The 9,699-nt window shown below is 41.6% G+C and overlaps 1 non-coding gene across 1 annotated transcript; it reads left to right on the top strand.

Moving 5' to 3' along the window:
* The first annotated feature begins 9,380 nt into the window (after positions 1-9,380).
* On the top strand, positions 9,381-9,493 carry LOC134932268 (U5 spliceosomal RNA). Its single transcript, XR_010179290.1, has one exon. It is a non-coding gene; the product is annotated as a U5 spliceosomal RNA (small nuclear RNA).
* The last annotated feature ends 206 nt before the right edge of the window (positions 9,494-9,699 follow it).

Here is a 9,699-nt window from a genome sequence, read left to right as displayed (position 1 = left end):
GTATGAAAAATTAATAATTTAATAAAATGGTTCATAGAGTCAGGGAAAACATAAAACAGAATAAAAAAAAGGAAACCAGTTAGAGGAACCATTTAAGTTCAAAATCTAAATTCAATCCTTTGGGGGCTAGTGTTCCCATATCAAAAATCCATCTCATCTCCGCTTGTGCCAAATTTTCCTCTAAGTTGCGTTTACGCCAATGGCTTTGTACCACTTTTATACCCACAACCCTAGTGAGTTCTACCGGATTATTTTTATGTACTTCTTTAAAGTGCTTCGAAACTGAGTGGTTTTCATATCCCTTTTTAATATTTCTAATGTGCTCCGCCCAGCGTTCCTTCAGGGGTCTAGACGTGCGTCCAATGTATTGCAGAACGCAACTGCATTCCAATAAATAGGCACAGTTTTTGGTGTTACAAGTTATAAAATCATTAATGTTGTACACTGTCCCTGTCATTGATTTAAAATCTACAGTTTTACTGGACTGATGGGTATGTGTTCTGCACATCTGACGTAGACTGCACCTATAAAATCCCTTGGTTTTTATGCGTCCTGATTTTTTGGGTGCAATGGCACTTTTGACAAATTTTTGCGTTAAATTGGGAGCTTTTTCTGTAGATGAATTTTGGATTATATGGTATATAAATTTCCAAAATTTGGTCCCTTTTTAGTAAATGCCAGTGTCTTCTTATGATTTTTTCAACTTCTGTATGTTGACCATTATATGTCGTAATGAATGGTAAGAGTATATCGTTATTCTCTTCTCGTATACTCGGCTTCAAAAGATCGGCCCTGTTCAGTCGCTGAATTTCCTCGATATGCTTGTTTATCCGATGTCCATCATAGCCTTTTGAGACAAATTTCTTTTTTAGATCATCAGATTGTGTCTTGAAAACTTCTACATCTGTACAATTCCGTCGCATTCTTCTAATTTGTCCGTTAGTCACATTATTTATCCAGTTTGGATGGTGATTACTATTAACAGGGATATATGAATTACTGTCTGTGGGCTTAAAAAAGGATTTGGTTTTAAGCAGGCCGTCTTCTATGTATAATGTCAAGTCTAAAAAATTGATTTCTGTTTTACTAGAATTAAATAACAATGTAATGTTAAAATCGTTAGTATTCAAAAAACCATAAAATTTAACCAAATCGTCCTCAGTGCCATCCCATATAAAAATAATATTGTCTATAATACGGTGCCATAATTTGATGTGGGTTAAAAAGGGGTTAACTTTAGGCCATATATAGTGGTCCTCCCATAGACTCATAAATAAATTGGCGTAGGCCTAGCAAACCGTGTTCCCATCGCTGTGCCCACTTTTTGTTGATAGAATTTACCATTATGCCAGAAAAAAATATTATTTAAAATGAACTTGATACTATCTAGGATAAATGGTATTTTTTCTATTTCAAAATTTCCTTTCTGAAGCTGGTATTCTACTGCCTGTATTCCTTTATTGTGTTCTATAATGGTATATAAGCTGTCAACGTCTGCAGTGCACAAGATTAAATTTTGCTGCCATTCGAAATGTCCCAATTTTTGTAGAATATCCGACGTGTCTCTTAGATAAGATCTAGTTTTTAGGACTTCAGGTTTCATATAATGATCTACGAAATGTGAGAGGTTAGATGTAATCGAGTTTGTACCCGCCACTATGGGTCTACCCGGTGGATTGTCAATATTTTTATGTATTTTGGGAAGAATATAAAAGACCGGAAGACTGGGATCTTTTATATTAATATATTTCTCCTCTGTGTCTTTTAAAATGCCCTTATTCTTATATTCAGTGACTAGACTTTTTAGTTCCTTTTCAATCCTCTCACTCAGATTTCCTCTTAGAACAGAGTATGTGACTTTACCTTCTAATTGTCTCCTAACTTCTGTTTCATATTTCTGTGAATCCAAAATCACTATACTTCCGCCTTTGTCTGCCGGTTTTATAATTATTTCTTTATTGTCACTTAACATTTGGATAGCATCTCTTTCTTTCTTTGTGATGTTTTGATTTTTTTCCCAACCTGGTTGTATTTTTTCCAAATCTACTGTAACTGCTTTATTAAAGATGTCCACGAAGCACCCCCGAACAAAAGTGGGGTTAAATGAAGATTTAACTCTAAATGGATCCCTCTCCATGGCCGTTTCTCCTTTTTGGCTCAAAAAATATTTCTTTAAGGCAACATTCCGTACGAACATTTGGACATCTAGATAAGTTTCAAATTTATTAAGTTTATTGTCTGGCGCAAATTTCAGACCTTTCTCTAGCACCTTCGTTTCATCATTTGTTAAGACGTTGCTAATAAGATTTTCAAAAATTGTTTTTCCCCTGGGGGAATTAAAATTATCATTATATTGAATGGTTTTAACTTTATCTTTCAATCCTTTACCTCTTTTCCCCCTTTTTTTCTTAGACCATTTAAAGACTAAAATCTTTTGAATCTCCTCCTGCTCGACCCTAAAAAATAATTGTCGTTAAACGCTCCAAATCGGTTTTTACTTTTTCTGTATGGGGGCCCCCTTTCTTCATGGCTGCTATGCCATTCATCCTTTACATAAAAATCTGTTCTCTTTTGTGGCCTTTCATTCCTCCCACGGTCTTCTTCATACGTTCTCCAGTTTCCATTTTGATATTTCTTATAAGGGTATTCTCTTCTATCTTTTCTACCAATTTCTAAGTTGCATAAGTTGTTTCTTCTTCTATCAGGCATCCTTTTATATCCTCTCTCTTCATTCATGTTCCTTTTAGGTCTCATTGGTGGGCTTTCGTCACAGTCACATGGGGATTCTTCTCGTTCCTTCTCTATAATTATTGGGATCATTTATTTTTCTCCTTCATCCATATAATTTTTATCCCTCAAATATTTTCTTTTCTTTCTTAGAATGACCTCCTTCTCTCTTCTTACTATCCTGCTTTCCATTTTCCTCTCTGAATCGACATATTCCTCTAAATATCTAAAAGGTATGAGGTCAGTACCATAGCATTCTATTTGTTTCTCTAACTGATCTAGGTTATTTTTCCTTTCTTGTACAATGAGCTCCATAAGTGATATGGAACATTGATCTATTAAACTATCCCATTTTTTATAGAATTCCTCACTTTCGTTGTCTGACGAAGGCTTTTTATCTATTTTAAGCCCCTTTGGGATTAATTTTTCTGATATGTACTGCTCCAAAGTGGTCGCCTCCCACCATACCTTACTCTCCTTAATAAGGGTGTACTCTAATTTTTTCATTATTACTTCCATCTCATTTATATTCCCTTGTGCCCTACTAGTTCCTTCAATTACATTCTTGTTATTTTCAAAAACCGAACTTAGTAGTAATTTTCTTTGTTCCCTGTATCCCAGCATGGTGCTAGCAGGTTCAAAACAGTGAAAAATACAGGAAAATACAAAAAATCTAATTTCAAACCCACGCTCCAACTCAGTGGGGCTGCAGCAGCTGCAGGAGTGGTCACCTCCACTCCAAGAAAGTCCTCAATACAAATACACAATTGTAGATGCGTGCTCCTTCTGGAACAACCCGTAATTTGTGGACACCAGGAAATCTTCAAAAGTCAATCAATGTCAATGTCAAAATGAAATCAGCTCTTCTTTAGACAATTTTCTCCCCTTATCCATTGTCCTCAAACAGAGCAAAGGTTGGGGATAATAGTGAAGTACAGTTTATTGTATTACAATATATATATATATATATATATGGAGTGAACAACTTCAATAAAATCAATGCCAAATAAAATCCACCACAGATTCTAGGTTGTCTGCCACAGTCTGTCACAGATACCACCAATGCGTTTCAGCTCCTGAGAGCCTTTTTCAAGGTGTGTGGTGGACTGGATAATCCCTGGGTATTTAAACCCTAAACTGTGATATCATTGGTTCAGACTGTTCAGTCTTGCGGTCCACAGACTACGGAGCGGCACTTCCGGGTAAGTGCTGGAGGGCAGGAGATTCATGCGTTCCACCAACCGGAACCCAAGCACTATGACGTACTTCCGCCGCCGGAGTGAGCGGACGGTGGGCGGTAGCGGAAGGGGGGTGCGTGCGTTCCACCTGGAACGCACGAGCGGTATTTGGACATATTTAACCTATTTTCACAGAGTGAATAAGACTATATTATTAGTAACACACTTAAAGTACATTAATGATTACACCAAAGCGGGGGATTTAATAAATATAGCATATTAGGGCATATTAGGTCCTGAACAGTCTGAACCAATGATATCACACCTTAGGGTTTAAATACCCAGGGATCATCCAGTCCACCACACGCCTTGAAAAAAGGCTCTCAGGAGCTGAAACGCATTGGTGGTATCTGGGACAGATTGTGGCAGTCAAACTATGTAAAAAGAGGTGCCTGAACAGCGGTGAAAGGGTGCTAACATCCCGGGAGGTACCCCAGTAACAATACACAAATGCTGACGGGTGGGCATCTGATGACACCCCATGTTATTTGGTACGCACACTCTACCTAGAATCTGTGGTGGATTTTATTTGGCATTGATTTTATTGAAGTTGTTCACTCTATAAATATATACATATATATATATATATATATATATATACATATATAGTGGAACAAATTGCTGCGGCACTCAGGGTCTTATGAAAAACGATGTGTATTAGTTGTCAATCACATAAACAGCGCACCAACATTTCGGGGAGTTCAACCCCTTTGTCAAGGTGTGACTCACACCTTGACAAAGGGGTTGAACTCCCCGAAACGTTGGTGCACTGTTTATGTGATTGACAACTAATGCACATCGTTTTTCTTAAGACCCTGAGTGCCGCAGCAATTTGTTCCACTATTGATTAATCTCTCTGAGGGCACCGGGGCACGGACTTGACCGAGGGAGTGCCGGGCTACACGATTCTTTATATATATATATATATATTGTAATACAATAAACTGTACTTCACTATTATCCCCAACGTTTGCTTTGTTTGAGGACAATGAATAAAGGGAGAAAATAGTCTAAAGAAGAGCTGATTTCATTTTGACATTGACATTGATTGACTTTTGAAGATTTCCCGATGTCCAAATATTACGGGTTGTTCCAAAAGGAGCGCGCATCTGCAATCGTGTATTTGAATATCAGTAACATAACAGTCTTCCACGTCAAGTATTTGATGTCTACCTTATGCAAGGGTTCGAACCAATCCGACTGGAGAAAGGTCAACACCACATTGAGGTCCCACAGAGCAGTGGGAGGAACAAATGGTGGCTGAATGTGCAACACCCCCTTAAGAAAGGTCTGTACTTCGGGAAACACCGCCAGTTGTTTCTGGAAGAAGATAGAGAGAGCCAAAATCTGAACTTTGATGGAGCCTAATCCACTCCTGCTTGCAGAATCAGTAGAAACCAAAAATGTGTTTGACCTAGCGCCAGTCAGTAATTAAAATACCGGCTGCTTTTTAGTGGGTATACTCACCCCACATAAACAGAAATATACACAAAAAAACTCCACAAGTGGAGAAGAAAAAAGCGCTGGTATTTAAACATTATAAACAATTTAATAATTAGTATAATACATACATATTACTTAAAATTACAAATAAAAACAATATCACAATGTATATGAAAGAAGCACTTTAAATATATATATTTTAACACCAGCCGGCATGTAAAAAAGTCCCAAATAGAGGATCCTTTTAAGTTAGACCACTGTGTCACTTGTCAGAAATGTTTATCTGAATATTCAGCAGAAAACAGTCACCTTAAGTAGCTTTTTAAGTGCAGGGGTACTTTACCCATCAGCGAGGTTACTCATTAGAAATAGTCCTCCCGACTGCTGGTAACAATTCCTTTTATTGCGGTCATATCCAGAGGGAAATAAAGTGGTAGCAATATTAGTATGGGAATGGATCACCCTAGGCAGTCGGCGCCTGTTTGCAGCTCATGTCAAGACAGCAGTGACACCCCCGCCTCTCCAGCATGTGCACTGCTCTCGCTACTGTGCCGCTCCGTCATCTGATGAAGCCACCGATAGAAGTTCTAGGCGGGGAAACGCATCAATCCAACTGAAAGCATACCAGCCGGCAGCAGATTTGGTCTCCTTTTTCTTGAGAAAGTCAGTAGAACCTTCACATTATACTTTGTAATGGTGTGCTGACGGAGCAGCACAGTAGCGAGAGCGGTGCACCTGAAGGAGCGGCGGGGGTGTCACTGCCGTCTTGACTCGAGCCACAAACAGGCGCCGACTGCTTGGGGAGATCCATTCCCATACTAATATTGCTACCAGTTTATTTCCCTCTGGATATGACCACGATAAAAGGAATTGTTGCCAGCGGCCGGGAGGACTATTTCTAATGAGTAACCTCGCTGATGAGTAAAGTACCCTTGCATTTAAAAAGCTACTTAAGGTGACTGTTTTCTGCTGAATATTCAGATAAACATTTCTGACAAGTGACACAGTGGTCTAACTTAAAAGGATCCTCTATTTGGGACTTTTTTACATGCCGGCAGGTGCTAAAATATATATATTTAAAGTGCTTCTTTCATATACATTGTGATATTGTTTTAATTTTAAATTTTAAGTAATATGTATGTATTATACTAATTATTAAATTGTTTATATTGTTTAAATACCAGCACTTTTGTCTTCTCCATTTGTGGAGTTTTTTTGTGTATATTACAGTAGAAACCAGCCCAGACAAAATTCCACAGGAGAATATTTTCGACCCTCACACCAAGAAACATATTTCTTCCAAATACGGTGGTAATGTTAGGAGGTAACCACCTTACGGGCCTGAACCATCGTGGAAACCACCTTGGATGGAAGACCCTTCCTGGTTAAAATTTCCCTCTCAACCTCCAGGCTGTCAAATGTAGCCGCCGTAAATCTGGATAGACGAACGGTCCTTGTAGAAGAAGGTCCTTGAGAAGCGGCAGAGGCTAGGGTTCCTCCAACGACAGGGTCAGAAAATCCGCATACCAGGCCTGACAAGGCCAATCCGGGGCAATGAGAACTGCCTGAACCCTTTCCTTTTTGAGTCTTTTGAGAACTCTTGGGATTAGCAGGATTGAAGGACACAGGTAAACTAACTGGTAAGGCCATGACGTTGTCAGAGCATCTTCCGCAACTGCTTGTGAGTACCTTGTTCTGGAGCAGTAACGACAGAGCTTCTTGTTGAGATGTGAAGCCATCAGGTCTATCTGTGGACAACCCCACCAGTGAACAAGTTGTTGAAACACTTGAGAGTGGAGGCCTAATTCCCCCGGATGGAGGTAGTGCCTGCTTGCCTGGAATGTGAATGGCTGAGATGGCCCTTGTGTTGGCTTCCTCCCAGAGAAGTATTTTTGACACCTCTCGCATTGCGGTCTTACTTCTTGTTCCTCCCTGCCAGTTGACGCATGCCACTGCTGTGGCGTTGTCCGACTGCACCTGGATGGCCTGATTCCGAAGTAGAGATGAGGCCTGTATTAGAGTATTGTAAATTGCCCTGAGTTCCAGGATGTTGATTGGAAGAGCAGATTCCTGAAAGCACCACGTCCCCTGGAACTGTGTGCCTTGAGTCACAGCCCCCCAACCCCGGAGGCCGACATCTGTTGTCAACAGCATCCATGACTGGGTGTTGAAACTCTGACCCTCCACCAGATGGGGGACTTGTAGCCACCACAGCAGGGATATCCGTGCTTTCGTTGACAGGGTTATATGCTGATGCATGTGCAGGTGAGATCCTGACCATTTGTCCAACAAATCCAGTTGAAACAGTCGTGCAGGGAACCCGCCGTACTGTATTGCCTCATAGGAGGCCACCATTTCTTTTTCATCCACTAGGGGTCACTGGAGTACTCTTGGGGATATGGGCGGCGTAGCAGAACAAAGGCACTGAATATTTAAATCTAGAACTCTCCACCCCTCCATATCCCCAGAGTACCTCAGTGTACGAACCCAGTGTTTTTTCTGTGCTCAAAGCACTAACATCGGCTTGTGGGATTCCCACACTTGTTGGAAGATTTTATTAATTTTTAATTTTTATTTTTAATTTTTTTTTAAGAGCACATCCCTTCCCAGTTTCAAGAAAGACATGGGTCCGGGATAGTGCCGCTGCATGGGCAGCGCATGGCGTGTCGGTCCTCACAAAGAGCACCCTCACAGCCACAGACAGCCCACTGCTCCGGCAAAGAGCAGCCAGGACTAGAGAGCTGGACGGAGCTTGCACAGAAGAAGCCCCGTCGCAGCCATAGATCACTGGAAGCTGACTGAAAGCTGGACGGAGCTTACACATAGAAGACCCGTCGCAGCCAGGACTACAGAGCTGGACGGAGCTTACACAGAAGAAGCCCCGTCACAGCCATGAGTCACATCACTGAAGCTGGACGGAGCTTACACATAAGAAGCCCCGTCGCAGCCATGATCAGGAGCAAGCAAGGTAGGCTGGGGAACGGGGCGGTCAGCGCAGGCTGCCGCCCCGCTATGTTGGGGTTAATATGCTTCGCCGCTCATACGCCGCCAAGCCCAGCCGCTACGTCTAATAGCGGCGCCCGTCCCAGCGCTCCGTTCAGCGCCCAGCTCCGTCCGGCCGCACAGCAGGGGGGAAGCCATACTCAGTAACAGAGACGGTGACATCAAGCCGCCCGTCCCAGCGCTCCGTTCGGCCGCCCAGCTCCGTCCGGCCGCACAGCAGGGGGGAAGCCATACTCAGTATGACCGCCGCTCCGGCACCTTCCATCCACAAGTGCTAGTGCAGGCCTTCCGCAGAGAGTTCGGCCGCCCAGCTACGTCCGGCCGCCCAGCGCCATACAGCCGCAGCTCCATCAGTCTCAGTACAGAGACGGTGACATGCCAGTGCAGGCTTCCCGCAGACACAGCGTTACAGGGGGGAAGAGGCACGGTGGAAGCTGGCGGATCAAATATAACAGCAGGGTATATAGATATATATATATCACAGGTATTTATAAGGTATTGTACCTGTCCTGGCAGTAATAGGCTATTGAATCTATATTACTGTCTGTGAATAGGCTATTGAGCCTATATATTAATGGCTGTTATTAACACTGTAAATAGGCTAGGGAGCCTATATTAAGGTCTGTGGTATCACTGTATAATAGGCTATTGAGCCTATATTAATGCTGTATAAATATATTAATGTATGTAATTATCATAGGCTATGAGCTTAGATATATTTATTCATAGAGCATGTGTTGTACCCGGCCTGTGATTATACTGTATAATATATTAACACGGAAACATTTGTAATTTGTTCTGTGATTATCAGGTCAGCATGGCAAAGGGGCCATTTTAACCATGCTTCCTGTTGTTTTCCAGTTTGTAATTCTGGAACATTCCTGCCCTACATCTCTAAGCCACCAGAGGCGCAGGGGTGTTAGTGGGAATTTGGTTCGGGTGCCCATGTGAACTGCTTTTCACATAAGAATACTCTTGTTTCTCTTCAGAGCTAATAAATCTTTCGCCTTTTACTAAAGATTTCCGTAGAGAGGAACAACCATGAGTTTCATATACAATAAAATATATATATGACACATAATAACTTCAATAAGTCGTGCAAGTGTCTGTCCGTTGCCTATTGTGGTGTCTGTCTGCATAGCGAGTAAGGCTCTAGCGCAGACTAAAAATAATTTTAAATATCCTATAAGCATGGGCAATTCACATTAAAAGAGCGGTAACATCGGAGTCTCGGAAGTACTCCGCCTGCTCTAACAAAAGACAATCTTTCCAAAGGGCCAAATTCCCT

Source organism: Pseudophryne corroboree, chromosome 1 (assembly GCF_028390025.1).
Source record: "Pseudophryne corroboree isolate aPseCor3 chromosome 1, aPseCor3.hap2, whole genome shotgun sequence".
NCBI classification, from domain to species: Eukaryota; Metazoa; Chordata; class Amphibia; order Anura; family Myobatrachidae; genus Pseudophryne; species Pseudophryne corroboree.
The sequence above is the reverse complement of the archived record's forward strand: the minus strand, read 5'-3'. Positions and strand labels throughout refer to the sequence as shown.